At 42.3% G+C, this 25,871-nt stretch overlaps 1 protein-coding gene and 1 gene segment (V, D, J or C); both read right to left on the bottom strand.

The window, feature by feature from the left end:
- LOC147716684 (Ig gamma chain C region-like) overlaps nucleotides 1-25,871 on the bottom strand; it is a 520,390-nt gene that overhangs the window by 255,605 nt on the left and 238,914 nt on the right.
- LOC147716686 (uncharacterized) overlaps nucleotides 1-25,871 on the bottom strand; it is a 241,853-nt gene that overhangs the window by 21,726 nt on the left and 194,256 nt on the right. The window lies entirely within an intron of this gene.

The raw sequence follows: 25,871 nt of genomic DNA, 5'->3' as shown, positions 1-25,871 counted from the left end.
CTCCACGAGTCTGGCATGCATTGCTAGAGCTTCACCGTTCAGCAATTACAATATTACAACCGAATCAGGAAAAGCATGTATCATACCAGTATTTTTTTAATGCACAGTGGATGCAGAATATTCCATCAAACACAGAATAGTGTACCTTAGCTACTCGAGTCGCATTGTAAATTATAAAATGCAGTAAAAACAAATAATTTATTGCCACCTTCTGGGAAGCGAGTAAATTACCATTTCACCTGGATGATGCTTAGAGAGAACTCCCTAAGATGTGAATGATAAATTATAACTATTTCTACAATCATCTCTGGGCTTGACTTTCAGGTCTTTTCTCCTCCACACCACTGTACTGGTTATTCACAGCCTCTCCTCAAACCGAGATTTGTAATTCCACACACACACACACACACAAAAAGCACAACTGTTTTATATCCATCAGCTTAGAGAACCCAAAACCTTGATAACAACAAAATGTAACAATTTTCACCCCAGTATGCAGAATTATTATTTCAGCTAAAACACATATCCCAACAGTTTATCTTAAATCAAAGCATCAGGGTCCAGTTTCATCCACTTCCAAATATTTATAAATCTAAATTACAATTAGCTGCCAATTAAACCTAAGATGCCTATCAATATTCTAAAATTCCTCAATTTCACCTAAGATGCCTATCAATATTCTAGAATTCCTCAAAGAAACAGAGCCAGTCTTGCTACTACACTGTATTTCATGCTTATTCTGAATGCAGGACTTCCCGAAACATTGACCATGCTCTTGTAGGGCCTGGAAATCAACGACATAATATGCAGTAGTGATTAGAATCTTCAAATAAATTCTAGGGCACTTAAGAAATTAATCGGATTGCAATAAAAACAGGGCTCAAATTGAAAGCAAAAACAAATAACACAATCATAATAACTATTCGTTACCATAACTACAGAAACATATTAAACAAGGCCTTTTGTAATGTAATAATCGGAATCAAGACTCCTCGTTTCAAGACGTCAACCACTAGAGGAAGAAGATCACAACACTTTGCCTGGGAATTTGGCAAAACCTTGAAATGTGTTTATTTAAAGAAAAGCTTTTTAACACACTTTGTGTTGCTAAGAGGTATCACATATGTCTGACTCAAGAAAATGCATAAACAAGGGACGCCATTTTGCACCCAGACATCAGGATATTTTGGTCACTTTTGTCTAAGGGCAATTTTTAAAGATCCTGCTCTCTGGCAACAATATCCCTGCTATGGTGTGGCAAAAACACTTCAGTGCTCTGTGTTCCATTACCTGTATCCAAGACAGTGCTCCAATGCTACTTGAAATAGGTCAGCCAGTATGCAGCCTCTCGTTTACCAGAGGGGAAATTTTTACCTTCCTTAAGGCAATTTTACCAGCAAAAGCCCGGGGCCTGGATGATATCCCTGGTGACCTCTTTTGCACCGATTGGGTAAACTAGTCAACTTACCTCACAACACTGTCCAATGACATCGCTGGCGGGGGAATGATTCCAGAATCATGGAAAGGGGCCAAAGTAATCCCCATTTTTTTAAGAAAGGCAACAGGTCGAAGCCCTCCAATTACTGTCCGATCAGCATGCTCTATTGTGCCCAAAAGGTCTTCTGCCGCTCTCTCCTAGTTAAGATCCAGGATTGGATGAATGAGAATCACATCCTCTCTCTGCTCCAAGCGGGCTTTCGATGGAAGACTGGCACTACTGATCAAGTTTTTTTACCAGGGATCTATTGTGGCCGGGTCTCAGGGACATGGGAATGCCCTCGGGAATTCTGGAACTCCTAATTAGGTTGCACAAAGAGAATTTTGCCTGTGTAAGATGGGGTAATCAGGGTCAAATTTCCGAGCCCATTAAGATACAGCGGGTGGTCCGCTAGGGCTGTGTCTTAGCCCCAACTATCTTCTCTTTGTGTATCAACCAAGCGGCTGGTCCGCCAGGGCTGTGTCTTAGCCCCAACTCTCTTCTATTTGTGTATCAACCAAGTAGCTTAGCTTATACCCTCCATTTCAGCTGATGCCCCCTCGTTGGCGAACCACAACATTTCTACCCTATTATTTGCAGACTTGTTTCTAAAACTCCCATGGGCCTGCAAAAATTACTGAACCAATTAAAGACTTTTTGTGATGGGAGGGGCTTAGAAATTAACACTTCCAAAACCAAGATAATGCTGCTGAATCCACACAAGTCCTTCAAGGGATATCTGTTCCTGGACAATGCTCCGCTTGAGAGAGTTAGCTCCTTTGACTACCTGGGAATCAAGCTGTCGGAAGGAATGGCATGGAAGCTCCATGTTAAGATGGTCTTTCTAAAATTTTCCCAGGTAACTGGGGCTGTGAGGCAGGAGAATTGTCTCTCATACACAAAGCCAGTAGCACCTGTTCTCAAACTATATAGCTGCAAGGCTGTGAGCAGAGCCCTATACAGGGCTGAGTTGTGGGGTATAGTAAATGCAAGCGACCTTTAGCAGTGGAGAACAAGTTTCTTAAAAATGTGGAATCCCTCCCACAAAGCACCCCTCTCCTTCCACTTAAACTTGATTTGGGCATTAAGCCTTTCTAGGCTCTTGCAAGGTTTTGCCCACTCCCGATCTGGCACCTTATGCTGCAGCTTTCAGTGAGGTTTGCGCTTAGGATAACAGTAAAAAGATTGGCTGAATCAAACACGTAAATAGCCTTTGGTCCAGCATTGGTTTGCCAAAGCACGACGCTGGCTGCCCACCAACCTACACTAGATGCCAGGTCAAATGATTATATTGGGCATGGGTTGAGCAGAACACATTTTCTAAAATCAAACAGGGCAGCCTAACAGATTGGAGACTTGAAAACCAACCGTCTTTTAGAAAGCTATTTTGATATCGTCAAGGTCCCAGCTGATAGGAAACTCTATATCCAATTCAGACACGGCGGCCTACCAATTAATGCTTTCACAAATTCTTGGCTGATGTAACAAATCCCAACCCGAGGGCTGCCCCTGTTGTTTTTGCCCACATGAATCAATAGGCCATGTTCTCTTTGCTTGTATAGCCTATGTGAAACCTAGGAGCAAATGGCTAGCTCCAATGTGCAGACAACTTGCGACTCGAAATTCCAAAGTGGCCTAGAGTATATTGAATTCAGATGCTAGACCTTTATTTGCTTGTGCAACAGCTACATTTTTAGGCCACTTTTGGGCGATTAGAAGGAAGGTGTTGTTAATCCCCTTGCCTAGCCCCGAGAGCCCAAAATGTGACGACCCGTTTACACAAGATCAACTGCCATTGATGTTACTATTTTTTGTATTGTAAATTGCAATAATTGTACTAATATTCTATGCCTTTTTAACTTCGTCATCGGTTTGATCATGAATAATGGTGATTTTAATATGTTTTTATGAACTGTGTTGAGTTATGCTTGGATTGTAAATTCGGGGTCTGTCTCACACAAAATTACTTGAATGCATTTGCACTTTAGTCATGGGTTTTAATTGTTCTGTTACGAATTGCTGGAGGCATCATATTCATGAAATATTTGACAATTGTCTCATTTACACCCTTTCCTATGTTGTTATTACCATGTCAATTCCAGCCACTCCTAATTGTAACTTGTTTTAATATTCAATTAAATGTTGTTTCACAAGCCAGAATGTACTAAACACGACTTGTATGGCTGTATCTTTTATGTTTTTTTAAACCATAATAAAGAGAGTTTGATTGATTGCATCGACAAGTCATACTAGAGTGCTTGGAAGCCTTAGATCCCACCACTATGAAAACAAAGATAAACTAAACTATTACTACTACTAAGGACAAAATTGAGAAATCAAATCAAATTTTATTCAACAATCTGTTTCCAAAATGAACAAATTGTTCTTGGCATATCCAAGTAGTTTCCTGAATGCCAGTTACTAAACTTACCTTATACCTCAAGCTGTTTGAAGCTACTGACTTTGTGAATGACAAACATGTTGTCACTAATTTGTTGTTACAAATAGCCGGAGACTTTGTAAAGTATTTGCTCTGTTCCACATATTAAAAAAGGATTTCAGCCCACCAACGCTAGTGTAACATGTTAATTGCATCTTCAAAACAGGAATATCTGCATATATTCCAAGATAGAGCATCATAAACTTCTAGGCCATGATTAAGAGTTGCTCATTAAATTCCAATTCACCTGTAAATGCCTGTTTACGCCTGGGTAGAAATTACATGTTTGGTTTTATTTAAAACATCTGGTATTTATCAGATGATTTAAACAACTCAACCATTTGTTAACTGTCGACAGGTCAAACCTGTTAAAATTTAACGAGGGACAATCATATGATATTTATCATATCAAACAGATGTTGTCGCATTAAACACCAAAATCTGCATGCTTCATCAGAAACGTGTAATAGGTGTTATTTATCCCACCCAGCAAATAACAAACCCTTGGAATTGTAATTTACCAGGTGCTTTGAATAACACCTATACTTGTAATCAGGCCCATAGAATCACAGAAGCCTGTTGGCACTTCAGATTTGTGTTGGACTAATGCATCTGTTGGGGTTAGTAGTTGAATACATTTAACCTGATTTACCATGTATCCAATATCACTATTTTCAACTGGGCTAACGCACCATAGTGTACGAAAGAGTTTACGTTTTTTTGACACTGCAAATTGTATTGCATTTTATTTATTATTTTATCTACAATGCGTAATCATTCACCAAAGAGGTATCATAGCACTTATATTCAAATAAATGATGCTGTAATCTAAAAGTCTTAACTTATTCAGCAGATAGGTGACAAAATAATCAAGTCTTTAGGGCTTTCCTGAAGTTTACAAGAGCAATCTTAGACCACAGATCTACCACGAGGAAATTCTAATGAACAGCTGCAGCAAATGAAAAAGCTCTTCCACCGATGGTGGCACAACAAGACTTAGGGCTCGCACCAGAAAAATCTTCTTAGCAGGTAGGTAGTGATTGCTTTTGTACCAACAAAAGAGTTGTGGCAGAGGAGTATCGTGTAGGTCAAATGAACCTTTGATTAGCAAATGGAGAGATTTAAATAGCACTCTTTCCCTCACAAGTATCAAAAGCAGAGAAGTCAAAACTGGGGAAACATGATGAGATCTTTTCAGCAACCTAGTTGCTGAGGTTTGGACAAGCTTCTATTTGATTAAGACATAGACAGGTAGTTCAAGGTATGATGCATTGCAATAGTCAATAAGTCCTTTGAGAAAAGCAAACACAATGTGTTCCTAATGAGGGGAAGAGAAAAGATGATTCATCTCGAGTTGAAACGTATAACTTACAGAGGAACTTATTTAATTCAATTAATTAAGTGGGGAATACAATTTAACTCCCAGGGGCATATTACCAACAACTAGCAATGATTATCGTTATGTTGGTTTAGCGGCAATATTAATATCGCCGAGCTCCGCCGATTTTTATCACTTAGGAGCCTTGCTATTATCAAGGTTTATCTCCTAAGCGATAAAAATCGGCCGAAATGCATGAATATTGCTGTAAAGTCAGCGATATTCATGCATTACCGAGCAAATGCTCTTAGCCATGTTATCCACCTACCATTGGATAACATGACTAGGAAAAGCTCTGGGCAGGAGTCAGCTTTTGGAGATAATCGCGCTTAGCGTGATTATTTCCAAAAGTTGTTAATAGGAGATAGAGATGTTAGCGACTGTTTCCAGTCGCTAACATCTTGGCACGCCCACTTTGCATGTCATTAGCGATAATTATCGCTGACATGCAAAGTGGGCACCTAAATGCCCGCTATCTCCTACTAGCTGTCGCTAACTGATGTTAGCGACAGCTAGGTAATAGGGCGATACAATTATCGCCGCTTTAGCGGGAAAAATTCCCGCTAAAGCGGCGATAATGCCCTTGGTAATATGCCCCCCAGTTTTTTATCACACAGGGTACTACAAAGGTTCTTACCCTAAACATCGTGGCCAGAAAGGAAGGTCCCATAATGGGAAATATCTAATATCTGTAAGGAAAGTGTATCTCAGTCTTGACCCCATTTAACTTCACTTGAATCGATACATCCATATACTAGCCTCCACCAAACAATCATGTAAGTCCACAGCATACTTGACACCGACCGCATCAAGAGGAGGAACACGATTTAATGCCCAATTGAAAAGCTTAAGCCTAAAGAATCGAAGCTTAAGAAGCCAAAACGTCAAAGCTTTAAAAGAGCGAAAGCTTCAGTATTTGAGACACCGACTGCATCAAGAGGAGGAACACGTTTTAATGCCCGATTAAAAAGCTTAAGCCAAAAGAATCGAAGCTTAAGAAGCATAACACGAGTCTACACCCAGTACAAACAAAGCGACTACGATGTTAACAGCTTGACGAGAAGAACCCTACTCGGAGCTGACTTTTTTATATACAGAAATATTACCAAGAGGACGTCCAAACTTGAACAACCCCATTGCTATCAGCCTCGAACTGAAGTAGAAAATACATTGGGCAGCCACGCCAATATTCAGCTACAATTGATTTAAATAAGAAAAATGCTGAATTTCTGAGGAAGGCGAACGGCCGAAACGCGTTGAAAGGAATACTCTCTGCGTATTGTTGAATGTTTTAAAGAGTTTTTTTGATAAGCAATAATCACAATGTATTATATGTAAAAAGTCTTTGTACAAAAAAAACAAAAAATGTGGATATATGTATAATCAATAGAAATGAAATAAGAAAAAAGAAGGAAAAGACATCAAAAAAAAAAAAAAGATAAAATATAAATAAATATACTGAACAGATATGATTTTGTAGAATCTTGATTTATCTAGAAACAACGTCTAGTTTACTCAAAAAAGTATAAGTGTATATAACCTGACTCACTCTTTTCAAAAAAAGTCCACAGCATACTGTTCAGGATCACCAATGAATTTAAGGATGATCTGTATGACGTCAGCATAATATGAACATGGAGAAACCAAAAGACTGTTTGAGGTACACTAAAGGAATCATGTCAATATTGAAAAGTAAAGAGAACAGGATCTAGCCCTGAGTAGTTTGACAGAGCAACAGACTAAGGAGAGATGGAAGATGGAAGAGACTCTTTCTGTGCATGGCTGAAGGCTGTGGGTTGTAGTGTTGGCCAGAGGGCGTGCCTTCAGGATCCGCCCCCACACTATGCAGGTGACCAACCACCATTTTGCATCCATCCAGTCCCTGCACCCAAGTCATCGCTACATTTGGAGCTATGCCATGGGAATGGTTGCACAGACAAGCTTCTAGCAATTCCTTATGCACAAAATTCCACAGGTGGCCTACCCCTGCAGTGCATGGTCTTTGAGTACTAGCCTCTGCCTAGTTCCAGTGCAGAAACCTACATGGACAGCCAACCCCACTGTGCATGACTAAGTCCAGTTCGATGTCCAAAGGGCTTTTGGCCTTGTGCACTGGGGTTGGCTGCAGGGCCTGGCCTTCAGCCAGCCTCTTTGTACAACTCTTCACAGGTGGCCAAGAAGCACAGCGTAAAATCTTTGGCTGTGCACAACAGGGGTTGGCCAAATGGTCTGGCCTCTAGTCATACTGTCAACCCTCAACCCTCCACTTGCAGTCAATGTTATTCTGCATGGCCTTTTGCCAGCCCATTTGCCCACATTTCCGTGGGTGGCCATCATTCCCAGCTCTGGCCTTCGGCTGTGTGTTGCAAGGCTTGGTTCAGGTACTGACCTCCAGTCCTGCACCCAACCTACTGCAAGCTGCCCCCAACCACTGCTGACAGTCTTCATCCATGTGTAGCAGGGCTGGCTGCCGGACATTGCCATTGACCAGCCACTGTGCCCAACTCTCCTCATTCGGCCAACACCTTCAATGCATGGCTTTCAGCCACACACTATGGGAGTTTGTCTCCAGCCACATTCTGCACCCAACACTCCACAGATGGCCAACCTCCCGCTGTGCACTTTCATTGGCTTCAGCAGTGCAGGTTGACTTCAGGGCCCACGCTTTTGCACCCTACTCTCCATAGGCGACCAACCATTTCTGTCCTTGGCCTTTACCTGAGCGATGTGGGGTTAGTCACAGGGTCTGGCAACTGGCCATACTCTGCCCCTTACACTTTATTGGTGGTCAGCCTGCACAGCGTATGGGCATCTGTCATGCACTGCAGGTGGTTGGCCATAGGACACAGGATCTGGACTGCAACCATACCCTACTCCCACACCTCTGCGTGTAGCCAACCCCAAGGTGTAACCGTTTGGCAAGTAGAGCACTAGTGCTTTAAATACTTTATTTTTTCAACACTATTGCAGGAGTTGAGAATTCTATGTGGAATTTGAAAATCGTGAGGCCAAGGAGCAGTCATGGGACCCAGGCAAGGTCCAGGACTCCTGCAATAAAAATGATTTGAATGTTCTTTTATTTTAATATTCAGGGAGAGTTTCGGTGGGGCGGAGAGGCGGGACGGGGGAGGGGCAGGGTGGGTTGCTAAAAACTGGAGTATGGATAGTTGAAGGTAAGTAAACAATTTAATTATTAAAACGAATTTCGTAGCGCGCCCTGCATCGCAAAATGCGAAGCCGGGTGCGCCACGAAATTCATAGTTCGAAGTTTCCTCAGTAGCTAGCTCACTGTTAGACAGGGTTCTGCCAGTTTTCCCGCTTCCTTCTGTTCCCCTGCAATCCTATCTTTCCAGTTGCCATTCCTCCATTGCTGGTATTCTCTTACCGATACAGCTTGGACTGAAGTTCCCTCCCCCTTCGGTTTTCTGGCTCCCTCCTGGTAGCTGAGGGGCTAGTTACAGAGCCTAACTTACTTTATCCTAGTAAGCACCATACTGTGTCTGACCCTAGAAGTGATGCACACTTGTTAAAAATCTGATGTGATGTGTGCTACTGCTATAGAAACTCAAAGGTCTAGCAAGTCTTTTTACATTTCTCCGAAGCGCTGAGCCACCTTACCATCATGATTGTGCCTGTCTCTCTATCTCGCTCTCCCCTGAGCCTTCTTTTTCTTGGGATAACATTATCATCAGGAGTGGAATTCGGGATAAAACCCTGGACTGGACCTCATCCTTCATCTCTGGCAGAACTCAGAGAGTCCACCTCCCACCCTACAGAGCCGAAGCAACGGACCTCATCTGCGTCGTGCCCTTGGGCTCATCCCTCAGCCCGACGCTATTCAACATCTACATGGCCCCCCTCGCCCAAGTGGCCCGCCAACACGACCTGAACATCATCTCCTATGCCGACGACACTCAGCTCATCCTCTCCCTCACCAAGGACCCTCACACCGCCAAAACCAACCTCCACGAGGGTATGAAGGCCGTCGTCGAGTGGATGAGTAACAGCCGCCTGAAGCTGAATTCAGACAAGACGGAAGTCCTCATCCTTGGCCCTACCCCGTTAGACTGGGACGACTCCTGGTGGCTCACTACACTAGGAACAGCACCGACACCCACGGATCACGCACGCAACTTAGGATTCATCCTTGACTCCTCCCTCTCCATGTCCAAGCAGGTCAACGCCGTCTCCTCCTCCTGCTTCAAAACCCTCTGCATGCTCCGTAGGATCTACAAGTGGATCCCGACTGAAACTAGAAGAACGGTGACACAGGCCCTCGTCAGCAGCAGACTGGACTACGGCAACGCACTCTATGCTGGTATTCCGACCAAACACCTACAGCGACTACAACGCATCCAGAACGCCTCAGCCCGCCTGATCCTCAACCTCCCCCGTCGCAGCCACATCACCCCCCACCTAAGAGACCTGCACTGGCTCCCCATCAACAAGAGGATCACCTTCAAGCTCCTCACCCACGCACACAAAGCGCTCCACAACTCCGGACCAGCGTACCTGAACAGCAGACTCAACTTCTACACCCCCGCCCGCCAGCTCCATTCTCCAAGCCTCGCCCTCGCCGCCGTCCCACTTCAGGAGGCAGATCCTTCTCCTTCCTCGCTGCCAAGACCTGGAACATCCCCCTACCCACCTACGGCAGACCCAGGATCTGCTCACTTTCAGGAGGCTTCTCAAGACCTGGTTCTTCGAGCAGTAGCAGCAGCCCCCCCCCTCCCAGCGCCTTGAGACCCTCACGGGTATGTAGCACGCTTTATAAATACTGTGATTGATTGATTGGTTGATTGGAGTGGAGTGGGTGTCAGTGGGAGGTTAGGCAGCAATTGGGGGTTGGGCGCAGAGTCTCAATGCAAGCCAAAGGCCGTGCGCAGCAGGGTGTTGGTTGTTCATGTAGATCTGGTTACAGGGCCTGACTACGTAACTTGTGAGGTTGGCCATCCCTGTGAGGTTGGTCGCAGGACCTGGCCTTCATCCAATCTCCTATTACGCATGGTCAACAGCTATGCTCAATGAGAGAGTTGGGTTAATATATGCCCCCCAATAATACAGCCAGAAATACCTTTGAAGAAAAAAGCCCCCACCTTAACCAAAGGGTAATGTGACATTATAAATAGATATGGTTATAATACCTTACTTTATGGTAAAAAAGCCCTAGAAATAGGTATTATTATAATTAAATGCTCAATAATAGGATCTTACTTTATGTTAAAAAAAAAAGCTGAAAAAGATTTTGTACTATTACAAGGCCTCACAACAATTTTACCATTGCTTTATTTAGTGCATTTCCAGGGTTTTTTAATGTAAGTTAAAATACAAGTACCTTGCCTAACTATGATGTCACTTTAACTTTTGTTTTTATGCTTACACAGGGTTGGGCCCTCCGGTTTATAACAGTTTGGCCACCTGAAAAACTGCCACATGAGGTTAGCCTTGGGGTGGACTATTTCTTCTGTCAAGCTTCCTAGGAGCAGTCGGAAGCACAAAAGAGCTAATATATATGTTATTGTTCCCCAAGTTCTCTTTATTTCTTATGCCCTGTCTACGCTTACAAGTTGGAAATTTATTTCAATGAAATTGAATCCTATTTGTTTTTTATTGGCGGGAATTGTACCTTCTGTGGGTTTTCTTGTTATGATGTTGTAGAGTATTGCAAAGGGTTATTAGTAGATTAGGTCTGTGCTACTGTTTGTATTAATTTTGGACTTTGGAATGTGCCCACTGGGGCGTTATATATTAGTGTGACCATATAGGAGAGCATGTTCATGATACCTACCACTACCAGCCATACCAATGTTGATAATGTATTATTAAGCCCACTTGGGCATGAGGACATATTTGTTTTGACTTATACTTACATATGAGCATGGCTATTGTGGATATGTGTGCAATGCCATTGTCATCATAGGACTGGCAGTTTCAGGCCATTAGCCCTCTAGGGGCTCAATGACATAATGCGCCGATCTAGACGAATACAGGTCAGATGCGGCTACGGACGCTGTCTCTGTTGTTTATTCGGACAAGAGATACACCTGGGTACATGAGATTCACCAGAGTTTGAACAACATAGCTAGCAGTTGTTATGCATGTTGAAATTCCTCACAGAACACTTTGCCATGCGAGATATTTACTGTGATTTTCTGTATTGGCGCAATTTAATTAATTTCATCTTATTTGGCCAACATGCACAATACAATTGTCAGCATACATGAGAAACAGCTGTTAATAACTGATTAATATATTCTAATCATGGACTGCTTAGCAGCTCTTTATTGAGAAAATAGACATAATGTAATAATATTATAATGTTAGTTGGGCATAAAAACGGTTCTAAGATGGCCAAAACAGTCTCATCTATTTTTTGTTTGCCCCAACCCGTTTTCTAAGTTTACATCTAATTTTGTCTGTCTTGAAAAGGTGCTGGAAAGTTGGCTAGCCAATCCATGACTAAGGCCTGTGTTACGCGGAAACGCATTGGGTTTGGTTTCACATAATTGCCCCCGAATAAAATACTGCTATACACGTAACAACTTGGTGGATTAATGGAACCTGAGTGGTGTCTCACTGCAGAGTGGAGACATTGCATGTGTGTGTATATATATATAATTATATATCAAACACCAAACTCCACAATGCCTTTCCGCAACAAACCGGAGAAACGGACACTTGTAATGACTTCAGTTGCAGGTTTTTATTGTTTTTTCAATATTCAAAAGTGCATGCTGTGCCCGAAAACACCAAACGCGTTTCGGCGATCCAAAGTCGCTTTGATTGCTGGTAAATTGTGCAAGTTACCCCATTAACTTTTAAAACCACCATTAACCAATCATAAACTGTTATCTTATTTTTCCATGGCTATAGAAAACAGACTTTGTTTTTGTTGATGTATTCATACGGGAAAACAAACTATCTCGGACCTGCAAAATACATTCATTTTAAAGTGCTCTGTGCGACATACATTAATAAAAATATATTTAATTATCCAGTATAATACATGCAGTTGATTATAATCCGACTACAATATAAAATAAATGTTCAAATACATTAACGATAATCATTAGATGCATATCTCCATTCTACTCGAGGTATATTAACCTTTGGTCAGCCTTTGCATTTATAATGACATGTCAGCATTAGAACTTCTTATTTCCCATTGTCAAAAAAAACACAATTAAATATGTATATGTAAAATATTTCTTGATGACAGAATAAGATAAGTGTGCTATAGTGCAATATTAAAGTGCAAAGTGAACTCCCAGCCGGGAGTTAGTTTAAACTTGGTAGTAAGTATATTACTACGGGGCAGGGTTAAGGGACAGAGGTAGCTGTTTCTATCAAATAAAATATTGATTTTCATTACTGTACAAATACTGATGAACAGGCTTAAATTCATAGTTTGAAGAAAATTACAACATAGGACTTAAATATGGGCAAACTTAACCTCAGATGTTAATCAATTTATGTGGTCCATAAATCCATGCTATGGCATCAATTAATAGTAAAAACCCCAAAATCCATAAAATATAGATTTATGATAAGATACACATCAATCGAACACCACGACAAAGAGATGAAAACCTACATAAAAAGATTAAAATTGTGCTTAAAATATATTAATTAATAAATATATGATAAGATTGATTAAATAGTTATTTAAGCAAGATCCATTTCATATAGTGTAAAATATAGACTGAAATTAAATAAAAGAACAGTCTAGAGATAGTGATTTAAGTCTTTACAGATATAAAGCCCTTTCGGGGTTTTAGTATCAAGCTCTAAAATATATTTAGTTTCTAGTTGGCGCAATAACTTTTCTCGGTTACCACCTCTCTTATTGCCTTGTATGCTCTCAATTGCAATGTATTGTAACACGTTCAAATTGTTGTCGTGTTCCAGTTTGACGTGTCGCGCCACTGGGTAGGAGGGGTTTGAGATGACTGTTGCTCTTAAATGCTGTAAAATTCTAGCGTGTACTTGGAACTTCGTGCTGCCTAAATATTGGAGACCACATATGCATTTCAACACATACACGGCATATTCTGTTTTACACGTGTAGTGACCCTTGATTTTAATAGGGATTTCTGAAAATGCATTGATGTATGTACTGGTGTTAACTCCAAATTTGCAGGCCCTGCAAGTGCTGCACTTGAAGAAGCCTTTTTTAGTAGAAAGCCAACTAGGGCTGGTTTTGACCAATTCACTTCTCATTGAATGGGCCTTATATATATATATATATATATTCACTGAAAAAAACATAGGTTATAGACCATATATAGTTAGGAATTCGCATTTACAAAACCTTATTTTACTCACACAAAACCATTGAAATTCCATATATAGTTAGTTGCACTAACTATATATCGCGCACCCGCAATCCACTGCTGATGATGTCACATATTACATCATTCATGACATGGTCAGTGACATCACTGATGACATCACTGATGACATCTCAAATGACATCACTGATGACATCTCAAATGACATCACTGATGACATCACTGATGACATCTCATTTGACATTACTGATCACATCACTGATGATATCATTCATGTGATAATACGATGAACCTCTTCAGACTCTAATATAACCTTAGATACAATCAGTGTAAACAGACACTCACAGACTGTCACTCATCCATGGAGTTACTCACACACCTAGTCAGTCATGCAAAGAATCAATCACACCTCCATTTCCTCAACTATACAGTTATACAAACTTTACTTATTCAAACATATACTAACACATATTTACTCTCTTATACAATCCCTGATACACGTTCACAATGATCCATACAGCCACTCACACATTCACTGGCTCTTATGCACAGTTATTTATATATGTCAACTCTCACATGTACTGTGTTTTACATATGTACTTACTTTGACATGTAGCACTAAGATATCCATTCACTCACCAATACACTCATGCACACAGTCAACCGCCCATACAGCTGTTTCCACATGCACTTTTGAAACCATACATCTAGTGAATCAAATGCTCACACATCTATGCACAGAGTCATACACCTCCCAGCCACCCACACACACACTCAGTCTCCCATACAAATACTTGGGCAACCAATCAATAACCCATATAGTTACTCATATAGCTACTTATCAACACATGCAACAGTTTACAGAACAACAGACATAATGATGCACAAATTAAGACAGTTTAGTCACTAACCCATGCACTCAGTGAGACACATTTAATCACTCACTCATACAGTCAGTCATGCACCTACTAAATCCTTCATCCAGACACTTATACATCCACTCATTCTTCAATATGTAAGACATATTTTAACTTTACAGAAACATACAGTCACTGGATGTTGTCATCAGTGATGTCATTTGAGATGTCATCAGTGATGTCATCAGTGATGTCACTAACCATGTCATGAATGATGTAATATGTGACATCATCAGCAGTGGATTGCGGGTGCGCGATATATAGTTAGTGCAACTAACTATATATGGAATTTCAATGGTTTTGTGTGAGTAAAATAAGGTTTTGTAAATGCGAATTCCTAACTATATATGGTCTATAACCTATGTTTTTTTCAGTGAATTTTCAAGGTTTTGTAAATGCTAATTCCTAACTATATATGGTCTATAACCTATGGTTTTTTCAGTGAATTTTTAAGGTTTTGTAAATGCTAATTCCTAACTATATATGGTCTATAGCCTATGGTTTTTTCAGTGAATATATATATATACATACATATATAAACATATATCATCTGTATATCTATATAAATACAAACATAAATGCATGCATACATATACTTATATGCATACAGATGCATGTTATTTACATGAAAGTTGAAAAAACACTAATAAAAGCAAAGCTAAAAAGCCACCTCATTACAAACAGAATGGCTTTAACTTAAACGAGGGCGAGATCTATTGCATTTTCAATGCTTGTTTACTTTGGTTCCATCAAGAAGGCATTCAGATGTGTCACACATTTGCCATAAATTCTGAATGTTAGCACTCTAGTTGCACATTAGATCACTGTAGTAAAGCTACTGCTCACCAGGGACGTCTGCTGCTGGTATTCAAAGTGCATGTTTTAGTCTGCATGTCAGAATTTTTTTAATGAAATAGAAGAGGATTTGAGAAGTCACTCAAAATGATCCCTAATTTTTCTTTCTGAAGCACTAATCATACTTTCTATGGCAAAATTAACCCCCTCATGTTGTTCCTTTTTAAATTGAGTGTTTTCAGACTTACCACTTCATTCCAATCAAGATGGCTTCTGGTGTGCCATACTTTTGTCATAAGTAAGACTGTTAGCGCTCTAGTTGTTCTTTAGAACACTCTGGGACATTCTGTCATTGGGCTATACTTGGAGTACATCTGGGTGATATTTGGGCTACATTTAGGCTCTTTTGTCTTTGGTGGCCATCTTGGGAGACTGTATGTCAGAATTTTTTAATGAAATTGAAGAGGGTTTGAGAAGTCACTCAAAATGTGCCCTAATTTTTCTTTCTGCAGCACTAATCATAATTCATATGGCAAAATATACCCCCTCATTTTGTTCCTTTTTAAATTAAATGTTTTAAGAGTTACCACTTTATTCCAATCAAGATGGCTTCAGGTGTGCCATACCTTTGTAATAAGTAGGACTGTTAGCGCTCTAGTTGTTCTTTAGAACACTCTGGGACATTCTGTCATTGGGCTATACTTGGGCTACATCTGGGTGATATTTGGGCTACATTTGGGCTCTTTTGTCTCTGGTGGCCATTTTGGGAGACTGCATGTCAGAATTTTTTAATGAAATAGAAGAGGATTTGAAAAGTCACTCAAAATGTGCCCTAATTTTTCTTTCTGCAGCACTAATAATACCTTCTATTGCATAATATACCCCCTCATTTTGTTCCTTTTTAAATTAAATGTTTTAAGAGTTACCACTTTATTCCCATCACGATGGCTCCAGGTGTGCTATACCTTTGTAATAAGTAGGACTGTTAGCGCTCTAGTTGTTCTTTAGAACACTCTGGGACATTCTGTCATTGGGCTATACTTGGGCTACATCTGGGTGATATTTGGGCTACATTTGGGCTCTTTTGTCTCTGGTGGCCATTTTGGGAGACTGCATGTCAGAATGTTTTAATGAAATAGAAAAGGATTTGAGAAGTCACTCAAAATGTGCCCTAATTTTTCATTCTGCAGCACTAATCATACTTTCTATGGCAAAATATACCCCCTCATGTTGTTTCTTTTTAAATTAAATGTTTTAAGAGTTACCACTTTATTCCAATCAAGATGGCTTCAGGTGTGCCATACCTTTGTAATAAGTAGGACTGTTAGCGCTCTAGTTGTTCTTTAGAACACTCTGGGAGATTCTGTCATTGGGCTATACTTGGGCTACATCTGGGTGATATTTGGGCTACATTTGGGCTCTTTTGTCTCTGGTGGCCATTTTGGGAGACTGCATGTCAGAATGTTTTAATGAAATAGAAAAGGATTTGAGAAGTCACTCAAAATGTGCCCTAATTTTTCATTCTGCAGCACTAATCATACTTTCTATGGCAAAATATACCCCCTCATGTTGTTTCTTTTTAAATTAAATGTTTTAAGAGTTACCACTTTATTCCAATCAAGATGGCTTCAGGTGTGCCATACCTTTGTAATAAGTAGGACTGTTAGCGCTCTAGTTGTTCTTTAGAACACTCTAGGAGGCTGCAGTAGAACACAAAGGAATCAACTGACAGTCTCTGTCCTTGTTGGATGTACATGTTTTACTGAGAATGTCAGACTTCATTTTCACATGACTGAGAAAGATAATGTGAATTTACAGAAAATATGCTTTCAGTTTAGCTTATAGATCCCCTTCCAAACCACTGTGGGAAAATCATGAGATATTAGTTTTCTTTCAAACAATATTCATGATATCACAGCAGAAGGTTTTTTCACATGGTAAAATCACCTTAGAACCCACCACAATTCCTAAAACGAGTATGGTACCATCAACAAATGATTTATAATGTAACTAAAGTCCTAAAACCCTCTATTAACTACAATGCTTTTTAATGAGGTGCTATCATGTATATTGGTCCCAAGATGGCTGCCAACACTTCTTGGATGAAGTGCTGACAGCCAATCAGATCAGATGTGTGGTTAGGCTCCGCCCAGATATATATCTTTTTTTGAACCTAAATTACTCAAAATCCACTGGAGCACATATATTGAGACCTAGCAAAGGCACATCGGGCTAACAGTCCCTACAATTTTGCCAAGTTTCGTGCAAATCTATTCAGCCGTTCGAGCTAAAAGTGAGGCCAACCGCCCTATGGAAATTAACATGGGAAAAACGCGTTTTGGGACCCCCCTTTTTTCTCGGCCCCCCCTTGACGAAACCCCCCTAAATTGTCAGGGGCTGCTCAGAAACAAAATGTGCCATTTTCCTGAAAATTTCAGCCGATTCCGTCCACAAACGCCAAAGTTATTAGACATAGAATTTTCAAAAATCCCATAGAGAAAAAATCCTAACTATATATACCTACTGGCGACCGCCAGTAGGTAATATATATATATATATATATATATATATATATATATATATATATATATATATATATATATATATATATATATATATATATATATATATATATATATATATATATATATATATATATCCTACTGGCGGTTGCCAGTAAATAGTTACAGTTAGGACCTAGTTTCCATTGGGAAAGCGTTTTTTGTTTTGCCAAAAACTTTGACGCTGGGTGATGAATCCTCACAAAATGTTTAAAACTAGTTTGCCACTTTTTCTGGGTGATCCATCAAGCGGGGGCCGAGAAAAATAGGAGGTCCAAAAATGCATTTTCCCCATGTAATTTCCTGTAGGGATTTTTGACACAGCTACAGCCCGGAGCACTTATATATATGCGGGTGGGTCCACTGAGCCCACTTGCACCCTGGGGACCGGCAACTCCCCGGAGCAAAACACATAAAATTAATATGGGGGGCACGCACAGTCCCCTACAACCCCAAGGACCACCTCCTCCCTGGGGCAATTTAATGAATTGCCCCAGGGAGGTGGGTCCTGGGGACTGCCACCGCCCCAGGGGCTGAAATAAATTAATGTAGGGGGTCTAGCACTGACCCCTGTCCCCAGGAACCACCACCTCCCTGGGGCAATGTTTTATGATGGAGGAAGCCCCTTGGCCCCGTCCTGAAGCCATTTATGGCCCTGGTGACCGCCAACCCCCAGGGCTGGCTCCTGCTTCCTCCCAATGCGCCCACCCTCAGGAGGTAGATGTTTGCTTTTTGCTTGGTGGGAGCAAGGAAGAGCAAACATAATTCATCTTTCTGCAAGCCAGAGCTGTCAAACATCTCCAGCTTGCAGAAAGCGGAGTTTTCATATGTTTCCCTGCATGCAAATATGCATGCAGGGAACAGATAAAAACATTGCTCCCACAAGCAGGGAGCTGCTATCGCAAGCAGCTCCCTTCTTGCGGGAGCAATGCCAGCCCCCATAGATGTCAGCTGGGACTAGGAGGGCCTCGAGGCTCCCCAGCGGTCCCATAGCACACCAGGTGGCCTGGGGCAACCAGGAGACATGGCCATGGCCTGGGTCTGAAATTGGCCCATGGAGGAGATCTGCACGGTTCACCTCCTTTTTTGAAATAAATACATTTTAACAATGGGCCTTGGGGGATAGAGTCCCCGGGTTGAAATTGGCCTGGGGAGGGGGGCTGGGTGTCCTCCAAATCCCATATGTTTATAGCTGGGCCCCTGGGGATGGGATCCCCATGGCCGAAATTCAGGAAGTGGTCTGTGCGGCCACCCTCCCTCACCAAATTACGGCCTTGCCCTGGGGGATGGGGTCCCTGGGGCTAACTTTGGCCCGGGGAGGGGGGCTTCAAGGCCCCCTCCCCTATTTGTTTAAGGCAGGGCCCGGGGCAGCCACCCCTCACCACTCACGGCCAAGTGGTTATAGCATGTCGGCCAAAGGGCCTGAACACAGGTCAGGCCCTCTGGCTAACCCCCGCTGCGCACGGCCAAAGGCTGCACAGCGGAGGTTGTATTAACATAAAGTAACAAAAATTACTTATGTTAATAAAATGCATGGACATTCACTTAAAAAAACAAAGGTTACAGGGATGTTATAGTTAGTGTCAGATTTTAAACTTTTAAAACCATAGAATTTCATCTGTTAGAGTTATATCAAGTAGTTATAACTCGTGCCCTAAGGTAATTATAACTTGCACCCTCGCCATGCACTGCTAATTACCCCACATATTACAACACTCATGATATGGTTGATAACATCATTGATAATATCACTGCAACATTTGCAGTGACTTTATTGATGAGAAAGCTGTGCATGGCAGGGCGTGAGTTATAATTACCTTAGTGCAAGAGTTATAACTCTAACAGGTGAATTGCTATGGTTTTGTACGTTAAAAATGTGAGCCTAACTATAACGTCTCTGTAACCGTTGTTTTTTTAAGTGAACACAGCTAATCATCACCTTTTCGAGGAACTGCCAAGATAATCTCATCAAAATGAAAGAGGGCTTGGTAGCTATCTCTGACTGGATGGCAGCTTATTGTTTACAGCTGAATTCTGCCAAGCCAGAAATCCTAGTGATAGGGAGAGACAGCTCCCTCTGGTCAGAACAATGGTGGCCTGACAAACTTAAACTTGCACCAAAGAAGGCAGTAAAAAACTGGGCTTTTGGATCGACAGTGAACTTTCATTTGATGTGCAATCCAATGCCCTGTCTGGATCCTGCTCTGGTATCCTAAGAGGGTTAAGGCCCATACTTGCCTATTTTGCACCAAAAGTTCGCCAAACCACCCTTCAGGCTACAATTTTGTCAAGGCTGGACTATGGGAATTCCTTATATTTAGGCGCCAACAAGTCCTGTATTGTCCGCCTGCAGAGAATCCAGAATGCAGAAGCTTGCGCCCTGCTAGCTTTGCCCAGATCATGCTCAGTCTCGCACCTTCTGCCTAAATTGCACTGGCTACCGATAGCGAAAAGAATTCAGTTTAAGTATTTGTGTGTGGCACATAGAATATTTACCTGCCAAGGACCGCAGATTTTGGCGGATCTGCTGGTGCAATATGTACCTAAATCGCCAGTTGTGTTCGGCTAATGCAGGCTTGGTTTGTACTCCCCGTTTTCTCAGAGCAGAGCGGGCGGTTGATCATTTAAAGTTCAGGCGGCGTGCCTCTGGAACTCACTTCCTACCTCCATCAGAGGACTCCAGAACCATCTGGCCTTTCGTAAGGCGGTAAAGACCTGGCTCTTTCCAGCTTAGGCTCTCCTTTTTCCTCAGAAGTGTTTCAGCCGTGGCTTAGTTAGCGCTGGGACGCCCCGTCACTGGGGCAGCTATGCGCTTTATAAAACTTTAAATATACATATAATATATATATATAATATATTTATATTACGCCCTGCCCGTAAAGCGCACGAAGGACCCTGTCAAAGAAGAAGGTCACAGAGACATGGGAAAGTTTTGAAGTTAGCCGAGGTATCTGAGTATCTGTGACCCACCATCACGAAGTGTAAAGCGCCGAGGAGCGACAACAACGTAGCAGGTCAAGACTACTTAATAAGACGCCGCCACTGAGTTTGCGTCTTCGGACTGGGTGCCTGCAAGCTGTGATGGTTGACAGAAGGGACCACAAGGTGAAAGAATAACGATCTTGCCACAATCTTCCTGCATGCACGGAGTTTCCTAAAACTGCATTATGGGACTAGTAGTCCTCGAGATTGGTGCAGCGGCAGTAAAGACTCAGTGCAGGTGCGCCTCATTTCACTGGGAAGGAGGGGCCGTTTGAAAGGACTGCTGCAGGAGGAACGTGATTGTTTGGACTACTGGCATTGAGAAAAGCGAAGAGCTGAAACCGGTCTGCCTTACTTACTTCCAAATAAACAGCCTGTGAAGCCCCAACTGTGTCCTTTGACCTTTTGGTGAAAAGTGTTTGACTATGTAAGTTAAAACTGCGGAAATAGTTATTGATGTGTGCCCATATACGATCGCTGCGATGTGTCCATTCAGACAGCAGAGGCAGAGAGACTCAGATAATTTCCGGACCAATGCGAAGCAACTCTATATATATATGTATGCATAACACAAACAGCAAAAACACCTCCGAGCAGGGAGCCTCCAACCCTTCAGGGCGGCCTCTGGACAGGCACGGAGAAGCCCGTTAAATTCGAGCAACAAAGCAACAGGCAAAGAGGCCCATTTCAGGAAGGAAGCCTTTTTATTTCAAAGTAATGCCACATACATGCTTCCTTGGTCCAACATGTTTCGGCGTCCCATCGGTCTTGTTCACGGACAGGAAGCGATGGCAAAGTGCTTCCATGCAGGCATTTTAAATAGTCTAGAAAACACGTGACTGTAAGGTGCCTCCAAGTCCCACAGGGCACCACAAAGAGTGAATCAGTTCGTAATTCAAAAGACAGTGCTTATTTTCTGAAAAGTTCTTAAATTCATTCAGAATTGTGATGCGTTAAATAAATGTGTGTGTGTGTGTTTAGATGTATAAGTGAATGGCACAGACAGTATGGATGTGGATATACCATGTCACCTGTCTGTTAATACAGCCGTATTAACAAGTACATATCTGTGGCAGCCACGTACCATGTTCCAAACGCTGTTATTAAAACTAGCAGTTATGCAGAGGTTCTTGAAGACCTTGTACAGTTGAAAGGGACAAAGACAATGTTTCCACACTTCCACTCCCACAGTGAACAAGATGTTTCAGCAAATATTAAGGTCAATAAAACAGGTAGCACCCCAGAATAGGCAGAGGCCTCCAAATAATATTGAACGTTTAGTATTGGTCGGGAATGCCTCCTACTTGGAAAACAGATGTGCAATCTTGGATCTACTTAACCGGAATGCATGTAAATCGGGTATTATTTTTTTTAAACCAGCACACATCCTTCATGTGTGCTGAGGATTATTCACAAATTTGACCCCAAGACCAGGCCTTCCTGTGTGATCAGAAGGGGTGTCAAAGCATACTCTGTAACTGACACAAGAGTACCAATCTAGGACGTCTGGGACATTTACCGGGAGCTGTGGTAGCAGCATACTGTTTGTGAATCCATGGTACTGGACAGGCCTCTTACCTGATCCAAAGTGAGAGAGCAAGGTCTGCTCATGTAAAGTTCTGCTTACATATCATGTCCAGACCCTGTGCTGACATCCCTGCATTTCTGTTAAGTGGGTATAATCAGTGAAAGCAGAACTTCATGTTTTTCTTGAGTGTGTGACTGCTGAAACCAGTGGTATCCGTTTTGGATAGCTCCTGGTGTGAGATGGCACAAGATGGCGGCTGTAATACAGCTTCCACAATATTGGAAGTGTATTGCCTGAATTCCTGCTCCAGAGGGAAAAACTCTAGATACATGTGAAGGAATTGATACAAGGTTGTCTGTTGAATCGTTGTGGTCCCTTTTTAGCAGGGTGTTATTCTGATTAGTCCTTCCTGAGCACTGCCATTTGTTTGATAGTGGGAGAATTATTCACAAGATTCCCTTATTACAGGGAGAAGAGTTTATGGGCAGCACCAGTCCCTCACCTCAAATCTGTGAATCACTCTGGAGGGCTGTTGGTCTGTATGAGACCTGGGAGCCTTTCTGCATGCCAGGAGGGTAAAAGAGCTGCTTGTCTTACAGGAGCTGACTTCCCAAGGGGAAGACCAGCTTCCAAGTCCATGGAGCGGAGCAACCAAGGAAAAAGCAGACTGCTGTTAGATTGTGCACATAGTAGACCCAAGTGGTATTAAGGGTCCCCTTGTATAACTGCATAACCAGGCTAAGTCAATGTGACTCACCAGTGTGCCCATTACAGCTATCACCACACATGAAGAGAATAAGACTAGGGTTGACTGAAGCCTTGCTGCATCCCTACACCATGGACCGTAGGAAGAAAATCCCTAAGCTGCAAGTTCTAGGCCAGCCAATCGAAGTGCCTAGACTAATGCTGATGCCTCTTGCATTGGCTTGATGCAGAGAGAAGGAGGATGGCCAGTCTAAAAGAACACCTGGATCTGGAAGTGAGATTTTCTCGCATCGCTCAGTTGAATACTGCACATCTTCGTTTGGATATACTGAGTAGGCTTCACATCAGGTAACGTTATTGCCAGAAAAGAACCTTTACTGAGCCAATATCTCCTCCCCTCCCCTTAATTTCACTCCCTCCCAACCCCCTGAAAACAACCGTTCTGTTACTTCTATCCCTCCACTCACCAGAGAATCCCTGTCCTCTTTGCTTAGCCGTGTCAAGTCGGGCTCTCCAGCGGACATTGGCCCGGCACGCATTCTTAGCCAGTTGTTCTCAGCATGCCCATCTTCCGCCCTTGCCCTCTTGAATAACTGCTTCTCCTCGTGCTCTGTTCCGGCCTCCTTGAAGACTGCCATAATCTTTCCTATATTAAAAAAACCAGGAGCCGACCCTTCTTCCCCTGCAAACTACCGTCCTATATCCCTCCTCCCTTACTTGGGAAAAGTAGCTGAGTCCCATGTCACCCAGGCGCTCAGCTCCTTCATAGAGAGCAGCAATTACCTTGCACCCTGCCAGGCGGGCTTTCGCCCCCGGCATTCGACTGAGAAGGTGGTCATCTCAGTTATGGACCAACTAAGGGAAGGACTTGATACCAACACCCCTCAGGCTTTGTTCCTCCTCGACCTATCCACCGCCTTTGACACAGTAGACCATTCCATCCTTTTGTCCCGTGTCAAGGCGGCGGGTATAGGGGGACAGGCCCTCGCCTGGATAGGATCCTTCCTGGAGGGGCGCACACAGGCGGTTCAACTGGCTGAATTCTCAGATTCTTCCTGGCAGGGTGCAATGTTGGGTTCCCCAGGGCTCTTCTCTCTCCCCCTTTTATTCAATCTTTATATCTTTCCTCTTATTTTTGCACTCCAACAAATGGAGGTCACAGTCTATAACTATGCTGATGACCTCCAACTTATTTTTAATTTCTCTCCCTCTTCACCAGGTGCCTCCAGCTTCCAGTCAGTCCTACTGTTTATCTGGGCTTGGATGAATGCAAACCATCTTAAACTCAACCCGGATAAGACAGAGTTGATTCTGACTGGAGGCTGTGGCAATCCCTGGTCGCCTTCCTTTTGGCCCACCTCTTTTGGCCCCCCTCCCTCTCCCTCTTATTCTGTCAAGACCCTTGGTATTACGCTCAATCACCACCTGACACTCCACACCCATATAAGTTCTGTTGTCTCTTCCTGTTTTTTTACTTTATGCATCATTAGGAAAGTATCCCGGAACATCATTTACAATGGTGTCCCCGCCTACGCACTTCAACGCCTCCAGATGGTGCAGAATCAGGCAGCTCACCTGGTGCATGGCCTACCAAAATTCCATCACTCCGCCCCTCTACTTGCGGCCCTTCACTGGCTTCCAATCAAACAAAGAGCCCTCTTTAAACTTGGTTGACTCACCTTCCAAGCCCGGGCAGGCACTGCCCTGCGTTTATCAATTCCGCCATTATCAATTACAACCCCGCTAGAGACTTACGTTCTTCCTCCAAATTCCTGTTAGTCATCCCCCGGTTCAAGAAAAAACGATCCAGTGGCCAGAAATTCTCAGTACTGGCACCCACTTTCTGGAACTCTCTTCCTTCCCCTCTCAGATCCTCACCTTCCTACATGGAGTTTCACAAAGCCCTCAAGACTTTTCTGTTTCAGCAAGCTTTCAGCCCATAGCCCCCTTTCTTTCTCCACAGTTTGAAATCCTATAGCGCCAAGAAGCTACCCAGTGAATGTGTGCTCTACAAATATCTCAAAATTAAAATTAAATTAAATTAACTTTATTAACATATTATGGTAGAACTTACTTAAGATTATTGCAACTTGCTTAAGAGAACACCATAGTGAAAGCACACAGACTGAACTACAAATCAGAGACATTAAATAACCTGCTCCATTTCACCATAGTGAGCCTGCACCTGTACTTGCATCTAACAATTCTGCTTGTCTGTGTAGTAACCATTGCAGCATCCATACATTTATTCACTGTAGTGCTACATATTCCTTATGAATAGCATTGCGTTGTTATTTATAAGTACTTCTCTTTTTCCTAAAAGAAAATATTTTGACTAACATTCACATATTATGTTTATTATTTGATTGCTTGAGTTTTAAGTTTCCACACCCACACTAGATCCTTCAGATGCCTTAGTCTACTTGCCCTTGCTACCCTGAAAATCAAGTGCAGTAGAAATGTACTTGTACCACTTTACATAAAAATAGAGCAATGGACCGCAGACTACCAGAGGAACACGATCTCAGCCACAACTGTTGGGGCCCAGTCACCCCTGGCTGCTGTGTGACCACCAAATGGGTACTGAACTATAACGGACTCAGTGATTTCCTTTGATCTAAAAATAAATGGTCCCACAGTCCAGACTATCTTGAAAAAACAGAGAATTGCTACCTGGACTAATTCTTAACTACCACCCCTAGAAATCCAGGGCACTTCCCTGTCAGCAATATCTACCATTATGGGGTATTTTACAGATTCACACGAGAATCTCCAGGTGTCACAACTAGTGTAGACG

The sequence above is a fragment of the Lissotriton vulgaris genome, chromosome 5, assembly GCF_964263255.1.
Source record: "Lissotriton vulgaris chromosome 5, aLisVul1.2, whole genome shotgun sequence".
Lineage (NCBI taxonomy): Eukaryota > Metazoa > Chordata > Amphibia > Caudata > Salamandridae > Lissotriton > Lissotriton vulgaris.
The sequence above is the reverse complement of the archived record's forward strand: the minus strand, read 5'-3'. Positions and strand labels throughout refer to the sequence as shown.